Source organism: Pieris napi, chromosome 2, assembly GCF_905475465.1.
Source record: "Pieris napi chromosome 2, ilPieNapi1.2, whole genome shotgun sequence".
Taxonomy (NCBI): Eukaryota; Metazoa; Arthropoda; class Insecta; order Lepidoptera; family Pieridae; genus Pieris; species Pieris napi.
Window position 1 is genome coordinate 3,733,229 of NC_062235.1, and position 20,685 is coordinate 3,753,913.

Genomic DNA, 20,685 nt, shown 5'->3' on the forward strand with positions numbered 1-20,685 from the left:
TATGGTATTTGAAAGCTATCGAACATTTTACGTAGAGTGTATGTTTGTAGTTTTAACTTTAAAATTGCAATTCAATCCGCTCTTAATAGCTGTTTTCTTAATAAAAGAAACAAATGTGTCATAATCAAGTATTTTTGTAAAGAATGGTCAAGAATTAAAAAAAAAAGTTAACAACCACCGTGGACTGTGCCATGATTTTTAGCCAATACTCAGGGTGAGATCTATAGTGCGCACTTAGACTTTGCTCAGACTTAACTACAACCATTCTTTACTTTTTTAAAGGATAATAAAGAAGGTATTGCATGAAATGAAACATCAATTTCTGTCTTAGCTTGAGCTTAGCTTAATCTCACCGTTAAAATGTCTATCAATATACTAAATCATAGTTTAACCTTAGTGTTTTTCGTAAGTAAAGTCTGAGCAAAGTCCAAGTGCGCACTATTGATCTCACCCTTAATCTTACGGCAATGGTTCTAAAAGTGAAATGATAATAATTAAATGTTTTAACACGTAGCTTAAAGTATCATGTTTGCGGTGACCGTTGACTTTACTTGCCGATCAAAGGAAGTTTTAATAACATTTTAAGCAGTTTTTAGTTTTAAGAAAAATCTGAGGTTTAATTGCTAGTCTAATGTTAAGTGGTACCTAACGGAATTACGAAAATCATATAGCTTTTATGTAAATAGTTTCAATGTACGATGTAAGTTTTAAACCAAAGATAATTTTTATTGTTATTGATATTATAATTTAAATCGCAATTTTAAATCTAGAATGATTTTATTTTACAGAATTCGTACAAATGTTTTTTTAATATGGAAAGTTATGAATTGAATGTGATAAGGTCGGTTATCGTAAGCTGGCGCGTTCACAGTACTCACACTAATGCAATTTCACTATACAGTATGTTTAAAAATATGACTTTTTTGTCAAGCTATATATTTTATAGTCTACTCTGGTTTTAGTAAGGTTGGGTGGGTTGTAAATAAATAAAAATGTGTCAAATACATAAACTACAAAAACAAATATTATAATACGAGGGTGGATCCAAAAGTTCTAAGCCCGACCAAGAACATAAAAGAGTAGTTTGTGTAAAGAATTTTTCATTTTTCGACATAAGCTCCATCTAGCTCAACACACTTCATTTTTACTTCACTAACAATTCTTTCAATACTCCTCTTAGAAACCCCAGTCGCATCTGATGTCAAATTAAGAATTAAATTTTTTCATTAAACTGTTTTTATTAAGATGCTTAAAATAATTAAAAACATTGTGCACCATTTCACGAGATTGTCCTGGTAATGTTTAGACGGAATATATTTCATAAGACATTTTTTTCAAAGTTTTCTAACCACCAACCAAATAAGTAAACAATCACAGACAAAATAATAATGAGAAAAAAGATCAACATGTACATTGTACAGTAAAGATCAACATAAACAGTAGCAAAAGCAAAACAATAACTGTCTCTTTTATACTCATAAGCTTGACCGAGCGCGAGAGAGACGGACAGTCTTTTCATGATGCATATTCAGTGTGACACTACGCCTCGCGCTTATTCACAGACACTACACAAGCACAAAGTGTAAATGTGTTGAAGCCGCCAGCTTTAGATAACATACCAATAGGGAGAGACTGATGTGGCGTGGTGCTATGCAATCGAATGGCCTTATTTTATATAGTTATAAATCAGTTTATATATCGTTTCAGTTTTAAAATGTTTAATTGAAGATACTTGTGATTGTAGGAGGAAATATCTGAGTACTAGATAGTCCCAGAGTAATGCTAAGCGGGAACTCTTTTTTGAGTTACTGCTTTATGTCAGTTTATTAAACTTATTACGTTCTCATACATTTGGGTCTTTTTATCGTGTTCTGTCTTACTTATGTGGAATATTTTTGTTCCTCTGATGTTCTCTGAAAATCTACAAGTTGCTATGTCAGCGGAATACTAATGTCGACGGCTCATTGGTCCCTGACTGCGAATCCAAGGGTCCCGGGTTCGATCCCCGGCTGAGCCAAAATCGATGTGATGAGCATTTGGTGTTGTGCTTAGATCTTGGGTGTTTAAATATGTATTTATATGTGTTAGGTCTATCTATGTATAATATGTATGTATATCCGTTGCCTAGTACCCATAACACAAGCTTCACCAGCTTAGCATGGGACTAGGTCAATTGGTGTGAATTTTCCAATCATAAAAAAAAAATTAGTTCCAATTCTATATTCTAGGGTATGTTGTCCATTATTTATATTTGATAATAATAATATAATTTGATAATAAAAATAATATGGTCTATATTATTAGATAGATACCTACTGCATTTTCCGCTACATTCACAAGTTTATATTAAAACAATTCTTCATCAAATAATTGTTTTTTCTTCGTAACATTAAAATACGAATTTAAGCACTAATTTTTATATCGATGTCAATTATACAATATTAGTAACAAATTTTCTGTTAACTAAAATCAATAATTATTTGGTAAAGCCCTCGAATTGATAGATGAGGAAAGTGGAAAATGTGAGCCACCAGTAGAAAGTTGTTCTGTCGTATTGTTTTTGAAAGGCATAACTTATTTCTCTATTCCGTGGAATATATAAACATATATTGATGCTGTTTTTATTAGAAATTTATGAAATGTATGAATACTTATTGTGTGATATATGTATGTTAACGTAAAATTGTAAACACCGTTAGATTGTAATCTATCTCGCGAGATTATAAACTGTCGAAAGATTGTGAACCTCAGCGTACTGCTTACAATTTAACGTATTATTATTCGGTAGATTGTACTACACTAACTTAGTTATCATTCAAACTTCTTTGGTCAATTACAGATTAATTTTACTTCCCAAGAATTTCATATAACTACCGAATAATAATACGTTAATTTGTAAGCAGTTCGTTGAGGTTCACAATCTTTCGACAGTTTACAATCTCGCGAGATAGATTACAATCTAACGGTTTTTACAATTTTACGGTGACATGTATATGCTACAACGAATTAGCTGAATATCTAACATAGTTACCAAGGAATATTAGTTTGGCTCAAAGATTGTGATGTTTGCATCACTTTCGGATAAAGATTCGGGTCTGACGCAATGTCTCGATAGTCTATAGTGCCACATAATTCGTTAAAAGTACTGCTTTTTGCAAGTGTTACTCACACGTAAGCTTAGCGCATATGACATAGTTGTGACACTCACTGTCAATTATATGTCAATTTATAGTTGCTAATGAATTTTAATCATTGTATAGTAGATAATACAAATTATAGGAATACATTTAATATAGACGGCGTTTCGAGCAGTATAAAATATTTAATTGACTTTTTTATTATCAGAATTTATGTAAATATGTATTTATTTAAGGTTTCGTTTAAGCGTATTTTGTATTGCCCGAAATTATCTGACGTTTTTTTGCCATGAATTTATAAATATTAAATAGTTGGGAAGTATATTATTGCATTTTAATTCCAATTTAAATTACAGAATTCAGCAACAAAATATAAATAAATATGAATAAAAAAAAACAGTGGCGCTACAACCTTTTTAGGTCTGGGCCTCAGATTGCTGTATCTGTTTCATGATTATTTGTAAATCTAATAGAAATGTAGGTAATCAGCCTCCTGTGCCTGACACACGTCGTTGAATGTTTGGGTCTAAGGCAAGCCGGTTTCCTCACAATGTTTTCCTTCACCGTTCGAGCGGATGTTAAACGTGCACATAGACAGAAAGTCCATTGGTGCACAGCCGGGATCGAACCTACGACCTCAGGAATGAGAGTCGCACGCTGAAGCCACTAAGCCAACACTGCTTACACATTTGTTAGCATACTGTCTAATATTGGTTAAAAACCCAGTCACTAGCACTAACTATCCTAACAGTACCATGCTGATGACAATACTATTTATAGTTATGATATATAGGACTCTTATTGAAACTTAAGAGGTTTGTACTATGGAATAGAATGTACCTGATAGGTCTGTATACAATCTATATTCTATACTAACAACGTTACTGAGATAATTTGACGCTAGGGAGATGAATTACTAGTTGGAAACACAATCCTATTATGTTTTGATGCGTCCCTTAACTAGGATTGCTATACGTACTTCTATTATGTACTAAAGCTAAGAAACATTGTATTAAAGGAAGCCTAAAAAATATACAATACTGGTGATATATTACAAATCTTACGATACCTATAATATACTGGGTCTTTTGTATTCATCATTCTTTTGTAAATATTGAAGACGAAGGAACAAATATTCTGAATAAATATGTTAGGAATTTCCGATTCTCTCCTGTTATATATATACTATTGAACTAAACTTTGTTGATAAAACTGTATTCCTAGGCATAACAATAAATAGTAAACTCCATAGTGTTGCCCAAATGCAAGACCAAGACGAGACTTAGGCCAGTCTTGGTATTGTCTTGCGTCAATACACCTGGTCTCGGTCTTGGTATTGGTATTGCGCTCTCAGTCTTGGTCTTGGTCTTGATCTTGCAGCAAGAGTCTCGCAAGTCTCGCAAGACTTGCAAATACCTATTTGCCTATTGCTATTTGTGGGGGCTTGCGGGCTATCCTGGAGCATTCACCAATGTACAATGTTCATCAACCAATAATAGCAGGCAGGCTACAGGCATTGTGTTGAGATTAGCAGATTTCATTGCAGTGTGCGTAGGTACATTTTTTAGGCAATTTGTCGTACTCGTGACTGGCGCGCTTTGCTACGTAGGTACTGTCGTTAAAGTATGTGTACCTAAGTAAGAAACGATGTAGGTACCTACTACAACAAAATTGTATTCCTTAGAAAAATAATCGTCGTACATACACGACGATTATTTTTATTTATTTATTAAATCATCGCTGAAGACAATAGTCGCTACTAGAGTAGGTACGATAGAAGTTGATAAACCGACACTGCAATTCTCGATGATTTTAAAACAAAATGCGTAAAGCAATATGACGTCGCTCATATTTGGAACTTTTCCACGTTTCAAGTTTGTTAAAATCACCCACTTCCAATTTTGCAGTGCAATGTCCTTTAAAAAGGTATAATAGGTAATCTATATATATATAAAAATGAAACCCGTTTTCCGTTGTCACGACATAACATGAAAACAGTTTGACCGATTTGTCTAATTTTTTTTAATAATATACCTTGAAGTACGAAGATGGTTCTTACGGAGAAAAATTAAAATAAAATTGAGTGAATCAGTCTAAAAACAACACTTTTCTATATTCCCATACAAAATATTCGTAATAATACTTAAAAGTGAATTTGAACTTTAATACCATAGCATAAAGTTCAAGTGTTAGTGGAGGGGTTCCGGGAAGGTAAATTTTTATTTTTTGACATAATGTATTTGTTGTCTTATCAATTTTCTTTTTTTATCTTACTAGCTAGACCGGTGTCCCGAATAGCAGAATAAGTATAAATATAAAGAATCGACTGTTAGGCGGTACGATGTTCGCCAGGCCAGCTAGTAATAATATAAACTAGGTATATTTTTATTACTTATAACAATTTTTATAAAATCTACCTATCCTTACGACTACATTCTTCCTTGCGAGGACAACATAATCTATTTGCGTCCGTTCTGAGCACCCGGAAACTTATTTTATTCTTTAGAACATGGGCAGTGGCGGCGACCTTTGACATGAAAGCGACGGCGGCAACACAAAGTCTAGAAGCGGACTAAATTTTTACCTATTTTGGTGGGGTTGTCGATGTTGGCATTAGCACAGAAAAATAAAATTAAGTAAACACAACGTTTATCCACTTTTTAATAACTAGGTATCCACGATAGAATATTTTTTCTACTAATTTCCTAAGGGTCGATTCGACCAAACTTCAATTTATACACGAGTAACTATACCAAGAATAATCTATTCCATGATTTTAATCTCGAGTAAATCCATAGTCGTTTGTCCACGTAATCGATAGTATAATTGCGCTAGGAATAACAATACGCGAATAGCAAGAAAATGGTGAACGAAAATAAAACTCGGCAAATAAATGTTGTTCTACAACGGGACAGTGTAAGAGCATACATCATGTCAACTCGATTTTGCCGTATTATAGTGTGAAAAAGTAGCTTTTAACAGGTGTCAAACGACAACAAAAAGTTTTTATTTCTTGTTTGTTTGAGGCTTTCGTCTAAACAGGAACTTCTGTTGAGCCCAGTTTTTTTAGAGAATTTCATTCTAATATTATAGAAAATAAAAAATCTAAAAATAAATAAATAAATAATAAATTGTTTAAACGTTTCATTATACAATGCCAGCCTATTAATGTAGTGCGTTGCGTTGACTTGAAATTAAAACACAGAACACATATTTGTGAAATGACAGAAATCAGCTGATTGGACTGACTGACGCCATTAAATTATTCTAGGAATAGCTGTTATTCCGTGCGAAACGGCGGTATAGTTACAATTCCCGAATAAGCCCACTATTCTTAGAATTTGTAGTTGGTAAAACGTAAAATTTATTTACTCTCGATTAACTGACGATTTATTCTAAGATTAAGATTTACTCTTGTTTGGTCGAATCGACCCTAAGTACTCAGTCTAAATATCTTTTTCATAATTTTTGTTTTTCAATAATATGTTGTGTGTAATTGTATGGTAAACTCTAAATCTTACTAGAGAGCTTTTTTAAAATAAACTTATTGAAAGCACTGACATGGCATATACACTTTTCAATCTTGCTGCTCACATTTTAGTACCTAGGTATCACTCACTATCTACCATTTACCGATATTAACAATGATTATTTCGAAATCAAAATATTCGCAATTCAATAGATGCAATACCTACTTAGTTATTAATTATCATCTCGCCCGACAGCTTTTAACGCTGTAGTGTTCGAATTCAAGCCAGTGTGAGAATGTATTTAAATAAAAAAAACTCAGGGCATTCAATTTATACCTACCTACTGCTGGGACATCTTCAAGGTCATTTAATTTTATACTGCTATACCAACCCTACCAAAATAGGTAAAAATTTGTGTGCCTCTGTCGGCGAATGCGGCGCTCAGTGTCAAATGCTGTGTTACACTTGTTGCAAACCGCGTCTTTGTCGGTAAATTATCAAATAAGTAGGTATTTAATACACCGACCGACCAACAGTTTATTCGCAGAACGTCACATTTCCCCAATCAACTTTGAACCTTAATTCTTTAGCGATAAACTTGAAAATCTGTTGAAGAAATTTGATAGATTGTAGTACCTTGATGTGCTGGCGTCTGTACCATAGTATTGGCTGCCGTAGAAACTGTTACTAGACCTACTCGACTCGCTGTTAGTTTTAAATTTTGCTAAATAGAAGAATAATATAAACTTTGAAACATAAGTTTCACACCTACATGATGTTTATATAATTTTGTTAACTATAATTTTAAGCACATACCAACCTACGAGTACTAACGTTAGATCTGCACATTAGACATTAACAAGCATAACATATTATTATAGGTAGATACCTACAAGGTATGAACTTTGCTAGAAAGTTATTAGGGAACAGATTTGTGAGTATTAACACGCTACCTACTTAATAAATTGTTGAAATATAATAAGTACTTACCTACCTAATCAATACAATACGTTTCAGGGTGCTTTCAGACGAGCGGCACGTTGCCAATTACAAATACAACTGCAGCCCTTAGTTTAGTGTTATGATTTGTGATACCTACGGTTTTGATACTGAGGAACGTTTCTCAAAATCGGGATTGAAACCAAATACCTACTTAATAACGCCCAAATCTCAGTTTGTCTTAACTGCAAGACGCAAGAGTCTTGCAGGCTTAAGTATTGTCTTGCTCAAGTCTTGCAGGGTTCAGTCTTGGTATTGGTCTTGCTATAATAAGGCGGTCTTGGTATTGGTCTTGGTCTTGCAAAAACGCAAGAACAAGACCAAGACTGCAAGACCAAGACCGATTTTGGGCAACACTAAAACTCCAGTGGTGAAATAGTCTCTAAGTGTGGGCCACACTTAGAGACTATTTCAAATAGGCTGAGCTCTGCAGCATAATGCAGTAAAGAAAATCCAACAGTTAACTGATCCGGACACGGCTAAAATTGTGAATCATAGCTACTTTCACAGCGTTATTCTACCGTGGGGTGCTGCTGCAGAGGTTCAATCCATATTTGTGCTGCAGAACCGGGCTTTGAAAACAAATGGTGACATTCACCCGAATAATACTCGAAACAGAATAAATCTAAGTGTACGACCAACCAGGCGCCAGTAGATAAACCTCTCCTTATATGGGAATTTTATTCGTTTTTTCTACCAACTCCCAAGCGAAAGTAGAGATTTATAACTCAATAAATTCAAAACTCTCGTGTAATGAAAATTTATCAAAAAAGCTTTTTATAATTTGACGATTATTATCCTTGGGATTGATTTGCTCCAGTTCAAATATTTATGGCTGCTCTACCTAACAATTTGTATGACTTAAAACTTGGCGATCAAAAAGAGTGGCGTAGAGTTTCTTGCCCGCTCTACGCCCTTGACTTGCGAAGTGGTGGTAAATGTAAATTTACAATCAATTTATCTTGTCTGTTGCTTTCATAAGTGTACTTAGTTATCGATATGAATAACGTTATTTTGAGATTTAATAGGAGTTATAATCAAAGTCGCCTCTATGTCCTATCCACCAGTAGAACAGAGGATGGGAAATAGAGTTGTATAAAGCAAGTGAAAACTAACGTCTTGACTGAGCAATAAATAAAGCCAGGGTAGGATAAAGGGGCGTGGTGGTATAGGTACTTCCATATAACAAGTACAATTTTTTTCAGTCCAAATCAATATAATGTGCAATGTGCTGTAGGTAAAAAGCATCGAAAGAAATATCGAATTTGAAAGATTGTTGTAGAGGCGTTGCCTTCCCCTAAACCCGGCCGTAAATAAAAACTTTGTAACTAATAATATATTTTGATAAATGAAAAAAAATTTCGATAATCTCTTTATTTTTGAAGTTACACTTCTTTTGGCGCGTTAGTGAAAAATTATGAGAGTAAATTTTTACGAAGCGCGCGCACACCGTGCCAAAAAACCGACACCCTGATTTTAGAGCTATAGTCAATATTTCATTTTGTGATATTTAAATAAACTTTATTTATCTAGATGATGCGTTATAATAAAACTTCCAATATATTAAATACCTTTTATCTATTGTTAGCGTCGTTTTTTCTACAAACGTAGAATAAACTTTTTATCTTGTTACGCCAAAGAAGTATAACTTCTAACGCATGTACATAAGTATACACACATTTTTTTTTCGACTTTGGCGACGTCCTTGCCGCAAACAACAGCAAGGACTGCATGTGTGTGATTTTCGCAGACTACCAAAGACGAATGACGATACAATTTGATACACGATTAAGTCTATCCGACCGTTAAAGTTTAATAAGAACATGCTATTGTAAAGTTTGGCAATCTCTTCCGAAGTTAAGGGAGATCTTATTAGATCGACGACTAACGCGTTTGTAGTTTAACTTTACCGATTAGCTCCAAATTACAATTGGTATACCTACGTATTTCCTGTTTTGTGTATGTGACGCATCGAATAATAAAACAGCTGTTTTTTGTTGTTTATGTCTAAAAATCTATGGTGTTAACGTTGTTTTGCATCTATTATATGCATAATATATTTTACTAAAAAAAAATTTTTTTGATCATTATTTAAAACTTGTTAATACCCAGATAAAGATAAAACTGGAGAGGAACAGCCGTAATCATTAACGCTTCATTTATTAGAAATAGAGCTCTGTTCCCGCTGCTAGGCTAAAAAACCGCTTTCAACGTGGGAGGCGTGGTCCCTAACTTCGTCCTTTCCTCACTCCAATGAGCTTCCGTCCTACCCTTCCGGCGATTGACTACCCTGCGAAGGCCCTAGTCGAGGTCTGAGTCTAGCAGAAGGGGCCCAAGTTCCCGCAGCCACTACACCACAAAAGTGAAAAGGTGGGAGCTTGTAGTTTATTGTTTATCAGAATGCCAAATCATAAAATGACTGCTTCACGACTGATTTGAGAGCGACCGCCGATACGAAAACCGCTATGTGAGTTCGAAAAGTGAGTTACAGAATGGCAAGGCTGATACGAAACCGCTAAGTTACGTTTCCCGCAAATCATAGTTATCTGTTCCATTTCTATTAATAATATTTCAATACATATTTGCAAAATATTTTAAGCTTATTCAAATATTTATCTTTTCAACCTTGGAATAAACCAAATGGATCGCGTTTGTCGTCTTTGTGTTTACTTTCAATTTTGTAAGAATGTTTGAGAAATGAGATCAAACGAATGCTTTCTGAGGATATCTTAATATTTAAAATGGTTTGTCCATAATTTTATATGTGAAGTAATTAAAGTTTATTGCATGACAACAAATTAGTATAAGATAAAAGGAAGTTTTAGTACCGGCCCAATTCTATTTTCGGTCTGGAAAGCAATAATAAGTAAACTCTTATAAATTATCAACACTAAAAAGATACTTAAAGCCGGGTCCACATTTGTAGCATGTTGACGTATCACGATCAGTCGTATCGTATCTTGTATTTGTATCATAAATATGGACGCTCATTTTGTCCATGTCGTATTTTTAAGCCGTATCTTGTAAAAAACGCGTCCATACTTATCAAATGCTGTATCATGTCAGTGTATCGGCTTTAACTTTACAAATATAGACGCTTCACTTTTCTTCCGATGTATCCTGATGCGCGTGTCTTTCAGTGCACCTTTCCCTTCTCGTACGGTTCAGTCATGTCTTCGTTCCCAAACGGTTTAGCCATATCAGCAATTGCTCACAGTTTGGCGGTGACTAGCGCCTGTTATATTATCATTAATAGTATTTCAAAAAAAGTTAAATCCAGACGTAGACGGCGCTGGAAGTGTTTAGAAACCGAAACAGACATGGTGGAATACTATTGATGCGAGATTTAAAATTTCAGCATACCAGCGGAAAATACAAAAATTTCACTCGCATATCACCCATTGATGTTGTGTATTCCCTTTGATGATCGCGAAAAAACCGACACAGGATGGTTCCGGGTGTATCAAGTATCGTATCGCGATACAGTATCGTGATACAGTATCAAAATACGTCCATACCACCGATCGTGATACGCGTATCGGATACGAGGTGTATCAAGATACGCGCTTAGTGCGGATCGGGCCGTATCCGATACGGCATGTATCATAAACGGGTATCATTTTGCGTCCAAACTAACGATCATGATACGCGCCGAAGCCACGCAACGGAGATACGATACACCGAAATGCTACAAATGTGGACCCGGCTTAAAGCTGGGTCCACATTTGTAGCATGTTGGCGTATCACGATCAGTCGTATCGTATCTAGTATTTGTATCATAAATATGGACGCTCATTTTGTACATGTCGTATTTTTAAGGCGTATCTTGTAAAAAACGCGTCCATACTTATCAAATGCTGTATCATGACAGTGTATCGGCTTTAACTTTTCAAATATAGACGCTTCACTTTTCTTCCGATGTATCTTTTCTCTCTGTTATATTATCATTAATAGTATTTCAAAAAAAAATTAAGTCCAAACGTAGACGGCGCTGGTGGGAGCTTGAAGTGTTTAGAAACCGAAACAAACATGGTGGAATACCATTGATTCGAGACTTAAAATTTCAGCATACCAGTGGAAAATACAAAAATTTCACTCGCATGTCACCCATTGACGTTGTGTATTCCCTTTGATGATCGCGAAAAAACCGACACAGGATGGTTCGGGGTGTATCAAGTATCGTATCGCGATACAGTATCGTGATACAGTATCAAAATACGTCCATACCACCGATCGTGATACGCGTATCGGATACGAGGTGTATCAAGATACGCGCTTAGTGCGGATCGGGCCGTATCCGATACGGCATGTATCATAAACGGGTATCATTTTGCGTCCAAACTAACGATCATGATACGCGCCGAAGCCACGCAACAGAGATACGATACACCGAAATGCTACAAATGTGGACCCGGCTTAAAGCCGGGTCCACATTTGTAGCATGTTGACGTATCACGATCCGTCGTATCGTATCTAGTATCTGTATCATAAATATGGACGCTCATTTTGTCCATGTCGTATATTTAAGGCGCATCTTGTAAAAAACGCGTCCATACTTATCAAATGCTGTATCATGTCAGTGTATCGGCTTTAACTTTACAAATATAGACGCTTCACTTTTCTTCCGATGTATCATGATGCGCGTGTCTTTCAGTGCACCTTTCCCTTCTCGTAATGTTCAGTCATGTCTTCGTTCCCAAACGGTTTAGCCATGTCAGCAATTGCTCACAGTTTGGCGGTGACTAGCGCCTGTTATATTATCATTAATAGTATTTCAAAAAAAGTTAAATCTAGACGTAGACGGCGCTGGAAGTGTTTAGAAACCGAAACAAACGTGGTGGAATACCATTGATGCGAGATTTAAAATTTCAGCATACCAGCGGAAAATACAAAAATTTCACTCGCATGTTGATGTTGTGTATTCCCTTTGATGATCGCGAAAAAACCGACACAGGATGGTTCGCGGTGTATCAAGTATCGTATCGCGATACAGTATCGTGATACAGTATCAAAATACGTCCATACCACCGATCGTGATACGCGTATCGGATACGAGGTGTATCAAGATACGCGCTTAGTGCGGATCGGGCCGTATCCGATACGGCATGTATCATAAACGAGTATCATTTTGCGTCCAAACTAACGATCATGATACGCGCCGAAGCCACGCAACGGAGATACGATACACCGAAATGCTACAAATGTGGACCCGGCTTTAGATGATTTTATTATAATATACTATCCGTCCAGGCTTCTCACGGACAACCGGGACCCGTAAACTTTGAACCGTCAACCGAAAGTTCTTTTAATAATTCTTTCAGTTAATATAAACCTTTGACACTCGCAAACGTGGCTTCTATTTTTATAATAAGTATCTTCACTGAGGCATCATAGAACATTACGATCTAGCCTAACTTAAGACCAATAAGTAATTGAAGTCTAACCTAATTTACTAATCAGGATTATTTAACATAAGAAACTGTCCAAGAACATTACTTACAGTGTCTATTAAAGGGAATAAACTCTGTTCTTGTGTTTTATTTTTTCACTTACCATTGTTTAGCACTTAAGACTAACGTGCACTAACACTAATTCAAGTGGTTTTGTCCTTTTCAATCTTCTCACTAGGCCCGTGGTGTCAAGAAGTTGAATAGCCTCGACATTCACGTGATATTGGAGCCTTTGTTCGTGGGCTCCAGCAATCTTTTTGAGTACTGGGCGACGTCCGATGGAGGTCGTTATTGTGAATGTACCATTGACTATTCCCCTGAGCACTATGTTCAGGAATCGTTGGATTATTTGGATGCGGCTATTACTGATACCACAGAAACCATAAGTCCATACAGGCATCAGGAATTGTTTGTAGATTAATAAATTGTGGCTTTATATGGAGATATATAAAATTAAAATCAGTTCAGTAGATACAAAGATTATCCCTACCACCTAACAAACTTTACCTCTTTACAATATCTGATATATAAAATTCTCGTGTTACAATGTTAGTTACCACACTCTTCCGAAACGGCTTGACCGATTTGTATCAAATTTTATGTAAATATGTAAGGAAAAAATAATATTTAATATTTTCCTATACAAACTTTTTATATTTTATTTTTCTTCTTTGTCGTGTGATCGACGATGTTTTATTTGTCACTTGACATAATAGATGTAAGATGTTTTAATTTTTTAATTTTATTATTTTATTTTATAAACCTAGAATAAAGGCTTTAAATGTTGATTCTTTTGTATTCACAGAGAAACGCAGTTGTGCCTTATTTATCCCGAGTACATATAAGCGATTGATACCATTATATATATATATGTATAGTTAAGTATATGGCTAGACATATTTATTTAGTTGATAATTATTTTTCAGGAAAACGTTTCTCTATTTAGCAAACCTAATAATTGTATAATCAGAAATCGTACAATTCATTCATTAGGTCTGAGAATCGGCTACTATCTATTTTTCATACTCCTAAGTGGGTTGTCGCACCCCTACATTTTTACTTTTATTTTTTTATGATACAGAATACAAAAATACATACAACCCTTAATTTTCACCCCTCTACGATCAACTACTATTTTTTTTTGATAATTAAAATCTTATGACTTATGAGGTTTATATAGAGAAAAATTCACAGAAAACCCTAAAAAGTTTTCATTCCAGAAAAACGAACAAATGTTCCATATGTATGTATGTAGCTACGTCGCTAGCAAAAGTGGGCTAAGTCAAAAAAAAACATATTAAGGCGAAACCAAGTTCGCGGGGGCAGCTAGTTATATTATATATTTAAGTAATATAGACAACATGGTTTCCAAGTAAAAGAGAAATATTATCTGTAAAAAATATGCCAAATTACAAAACTGCCAAATTGGTATAATTAATCGATGTTTGGCAGGTGAGGTATAAAGTATGGAACGCAATGAATTATAGACAGATTGGTAGAGAGCACTGCGCCCGCCAGTCACAAATATTGACCAAAGGCCTGTGCCAACCCACCTTCACGTTAATTAATAATAGTGACTTAAAATGTTTACCACCGAAATGTCAAGTGATTTATTAATAGCCAATGTTTACGATTTTCATACTTGCTCTTCAAAGAATGCGGGCCAAGGCGAATCAATGCTGCATATACAGAGATTGATATGCATTATGCAATACAGATTATACTGCAATGTTTATATTTGCTACGCTCTTTATGTATTTGACTAAAACCTCGGAAAGCCCTTTCATATTTCACTAATATAACAAATGTCCAAACAAATTTACCATCGTCGTATATTAACTTTTGTATTATTATTAAAAGAATATTCAATAGAAACCTAGCTAATTAATATGTTCATATCAGTAAAGTAATATAATATTTAAATTATCATTTGAAGTCGCGCTATCACATTCCAGACTTGTGTTGAAGTGAGTATCTAATTCGTTAGCGTCGTGCGAATTGATTTTGTAACAACCTTGATTAATTATTATTTTGCTTGTAATCCCAAAGCTACGTGGGTGTTAACCAGTAATGTTATGGAAAGTTAAATATTCCAGTTACATATATGGCTAAACATATATATTTAATTGATAATTCTTTTTCAGGAAAACGTTTCTCTGTCTTACAAACATAATAATTGTGTTATCAGAAATCGTATAGCTTGGGTAAATGCGCAAAGCGTTATCGACATTCAACAATAGTTCAAGTAAATGTAACTTTTTCCTGTTCTCAGAACTTAAGAGAATGCTTGCTGGACAGAAATTGAAGCCTACTTTGAGGCTAAAGACAAATCGTACTATAAAAATGGTATCGAACATTTGTATGACCGCTATAATTGTTGTATCGCTCTCAAAGCAACTATATTGATTAATAAAATCAAATTCTATTAACAAAATTTTTTTCTATGTTAGCCTTTATGAACTTTTCAGCTCACCTAATATAATGTTCAATCATATTAATCTGAACATCAAAATTGACCTGTCATAATATAATAAGTTTTAACTCGTCAATGTCTTGGGAGAACAATAAATACATTAAAAACTCAGCAGCACAATTTATACAGTGTCAAAAAGTCGCGTTACGTATAAAATTTAACAAACCGTGAATAAAAAAATAATAGTGAAAATATACAGGCTTATATTTATCTATCTAGTTCAAAACGTGTAGGATTTAAGCATGAATAACGATGCCTGTGAATAATTTATGAAGCATCATACCGACAAGTTAAACACAGAAATCTGAGAATAATCTGTATCCAGCATTCACAAAGTTCTGGAGACTCTTGATCCCGATTTAAACTGACAAAGTTTTGTAATATTGTCCATTTGACAGTTAGGAAAATATGGCAGGCTAAAGCGCTAAAATTCCAAATCTATAATAAAATCTTATTATGTTACTTGTATATATTTATCACGATGACAAGTTAATTTTCTCTAACAAAAATGGAATTTTCCTCTGTGTAACAGTTTAATTATCCTGAACAAAGCGAATCAGATATTTATTAGGAAAAATGTTGTTTGATATATGTGTACTCAGTTACAGTTTTGTAGCCCTTTGAGGTTTTTATTCTTTTTAAAGCACTAAGAACATGAAATAAAAAAATATCGTCATAATCACCACTACCCCATCTTATTCAACAAATAATGTTTAAGGAAAGTTCCTTACTGGAAAAATAATATATAAATCAAAAATCCATACACAGTACGAACTAAGCCAATGCGATAATAATATAACATATTTTATAATGTAATATTTACATAAATCGACGTGCTTTTCAGTAATTTTGGTCGAGACATAATAAAGATTGTATTGTGTATTGTAAAATAATGGTATTTTTTTGAAATAATAGAATATCGCTTAGGGTCCGTAGAGCTATAAGCAGACCTACGAGTAGAGCTACGAACCGAGCTATGAGCAGAGTAACGAGCAGTGCTACAAGCAGAGGTAAAGAGCAGTGCTTCTAGCAGAGGTACGAGCAGTGCTACTAGCAGAGGTACGAACTGTGCTACTAGCAGAGGTACGAGCAGTGCTACTAGTAGAGGTAAAGAGCAGTGCTTCTAGCAGAGGTACGAGCAGTGCTACTAGCAGAGGTACGAACTGTGCTACTAGCAGAGGTACGAGCAGTGCTACTAGTAGAGGTACGAGCAGTGCTACTAGTAGAGGTACGAGCAGTGCTACTAGCAGAGGTACGAGCAGTGCTACTAGTAGAGGTACGAACAGTGCTACTAGTAGAGGAACTAGCAGTGCTACTAGCAGAGGTACGAGCAGTGCTACTAGTAGAGGTACGAGCAGTGCTACTAGCAGAGGTACGAGCAGTGCTACTAGTAGAGGTACGAGCAGTGCTACTAGTAGAGGTACGAGCAGTGCTACTAGTAGAGGTACGAGCAGTGCTACTAGCAGAGGAACGAGCAGTGCTACTAGTAGAGGTACGAGCAGTGCTACTAGTAGAGGTACGAGCAGTGCTACTAGCAGAGGTACGAGCAGTGCTACTAGTAGAGGTACGAGCAGTGCTACTAGTAGAGGAACTAGCAGTGCTACTAGCAGAGGTACGAGCAGTGCTACTAGTAGAGGTACGAGCAGTGCTACTAGCAGAGGTACGAGCAGTGCTACTAGTAGAGGTACGAGCAGTGCTACTAGCAGAGGTACGAGCAGTGCTACTAGTAGAGGTACGAGCAGTGCTACTAGCAGAGGAACGAGCAGTGCTACTAGCAGAGGAACGAGCAGGTCTACGAACAGAGATACGAGAAAAGCTTCGAGTACTTTTCGGATCCTGTAAGATATTACCATAATCGGTTCTGTGTTTTTTTTATAGAACGGGGTGCAAACTGGCAGGAGGCTCATCTGATGTTAAGTGATGCCGCCCATGGACACTCTTGTGGCTCAGAGGGCTCACGAGTGCGTTGCCGGTCTTTGAATATTTAGAATTAATATTCTTTATTACACATATTCACTGCTTAATTATGTATAAACGAAAATAGATTGAGAGTAAGCTTACTTTTACTGTCTTTGATTTACGCGAGTACCTACTACACGTTTTAGTCTCGCTACTTGAAAAAGCTCTTAAAAGTTATATAAATAATGCACCTAATAAATTCGAAGTCATATCCGTTAAAGAAGTTTACCTTCATACAAGGTATAGACGATAACAATTCATATTTTTGTAAAGAATGGTCTGATCTCCATTTATTAGACTTAGTAATAAGCAAACATTCATAAATTTCGCAAAATGTAAACGTATAAATGTACATTTTTAAAGACGTCAAAAGAAAAGCCATGGAAAATTTTATTTTATTGATTGTGTTAAGAGTAAGAAACGTACGCTTTACAAACATAATCAAGCTTTCAGTAATCTTGGAATCAGTGAGGATAGAAGCTTCAATTGCTGTACAAATTACACCCAACATCCTAAGCTAAAGACAGGATACATCCGTAATTTTCTCTTACGGCTTTTGTAACTTCCGACGTATAGAAACAAAGTACTTTTAGAAAATTACTTACTTTTCTATTTATGTGGTCGCCGTACAGATTAATAATAAATGATATAGAACTTATGACAAAAAGTGCCCAAATGAGTTAGCGACTGGCTTTTGAAGCACAAAAGATTTTTTTTCCTAAAAGAATATTTTTATTTATAGTTATGCTGAATAAAAAATTACTTTAATTTCGTTAGAAGTTTTTATTAACGTCCAATTTTATCTATGGTGTTATAAAAATTGTTTAGAGTACGGTTTAATGAAAATTAATGAAAATCGGTTACAAATCTCAAATACTATTTTATTTTTGATATTTTTAAGAGCAGCGTTGGCCTAGTGGCTTCAGAGTGCGACCCTCATCCCTGAGGTCGTAGGTTCGATCCCCGGCTGTGCACTTATGGAATTTCTTTCTTTGTGCACATTTAACATTCGCTCGAACGGTGAAGGAAAACATCGTGAGTCTGATCACCTACTTGCCTATTATATTAACAAATGATCATGAAACAGATACTATCTGAGATTTCTATCTGAGGCCCAGACCTAAAAAGGTGGTACCGCCATAGATTTTTTTTGTTGATATTTTAAAACATTTACCATGCTACTATTTCTTATATTAGTATTAAGTCAACGAAGATACGATTTTTCTACAATTAGAATGATAATTGCTTTGGTGTTGCGAGATGGGTCCCGTCATATTTCATTTCACAATTTAACGATAGGTCATGGACCGAATATAATCTGTCTAGAAAAATAAAAATTGTGTGAGTATCATTTAAAGAATCACTATTTTACGATCATACATATATATACAGATATGATGATGTTTCCGGTGACATATCAATTGCGTAGGGGTGTTATTTTTCTACATTTTATTTGTTGACCACGAATTTGTTCATGTGGAAACTTCGTCTAACCCACTGTATGAATAAAGTTATTTTGAGTTTGAGTTTGAGTAAACCGTAATTTCCGTGATAGAAAATGGCATTTGCCTCAGTTAGTCAGTTCTGTGCCAAATTTCAACTAGATTCGTTAAAACATTCTGGCGTAATTGAGTCATAAATATCCATTGTATGACAATCCTTTATTGCTTTTGTGATTAGCGTTAACGAACGAGAGATATACACACCACTTACTTCGTTCCCAACTCAATATCTGCTAAATATATTCAATGTATTTATTGATACATGAGCATCCTAAGACTTATAGCATGCAGAGGTCAACAAGGAGAAGCTTGTGGTGACTGAGAGCCTGATACCTATACCCTACTCGTTGGATCAACTAAGTTAAGGTCCACACAAGCGCTAAGGTTTGCCGAATACAGGGGGAAATGGAGCTAAGCATTTATCACATCGTTGCAAAAAAATACTTTTTCTTATGTAATAGGAGGCTCACCTGATTTTAAGTGATACCGCCGCCCATGGATACTCACATTGCCAGAAGGCTCGAAAGTGCTTTGCCGGCCTTTCAAGAATGGGTACGCTCTTTCTTGAAGGACTCTTAATCGGATTGGTACGGAAATACTTCAGTGGGCAGCTGGTTACCACTTGTAGCGCTGGTGCGCGGCAAAAACTGCCTTAGAAATTGCTCAGTTGTGGAACAACGGACGTCCAGGTTATACGGAAAAACTCTACTATTTTTATGACAAGTTGCATAAGTAATCATATAAATTTTTTTTTATTATTATATACTTTATGGTTACATTGATAATTTTGGTCGAATTTCCTTACAGGTAATAATAGGGAAGCCCAAGCGGGGATTTCGGGTTTTACTCGAGCGCGGCCGATTAATATAAGGGGACAACCTTAGACCTTGTGAAGTACTACCACCAAACCTGAGTCCTATATTTTTAAACATCTAGGAAAGCCGATCAGATTGGTAAAAATAATGGATTGTTAGAAATACTTGAGCGCGTCAGATAGAAAAGATAAGGTAAGTACACGCAGAAAAGTGTTAATTTCAATAATCTGACAGTTTCAGCATGACAGAAGAAATGGCAGTTATAAAGTTGCAAAAAAAACTTCAACTGTTTTTTTTTTGTTTTGAAGGAAACTAAAACTATAACCTGCCGATTTGCAGTAACCAAAGTACATGAAGTCGCTGAGAATTTCTTGCTCTGCTTCACTATGTCCGTTTTCTCTTTCACTCTTATTCCACTGACGATGAAGATTGAACTCTCTGATATATTAAAATGAGTGTAGATAATACAATTAATTACTCACAGAAATTAGGGACAGGAAAGTTAACTCATGGGTGAAACCAAATACGTAAAGGAAAGAGGACGTATTAAGGACAATAATAAGGACAATGACAGTTGTGACATCATTCTGGATTAGTTCCACTACGTATCAGTTTTTATGCTAATACTAGATGACCCGTCGAAAATCTTACCGCCCAACAACAAACGTCAATGAATCTCGTGTATAAGGTGAGCTTTATTTATTGTTTTATGAAAGTGATACAATAAATACAAAACAAATATTAAGTTCATTACTTTTGGAAGCAGTGTAGCTGCAGCGTGCGACTCCCTGAGGTCGTAGGTTTGATCCCCGGCTGTGCTCTAATGGACTTTCTTTCTATGTGCGCATTTAAAATTCGCTCGTATGGCGAAGGAAAACAT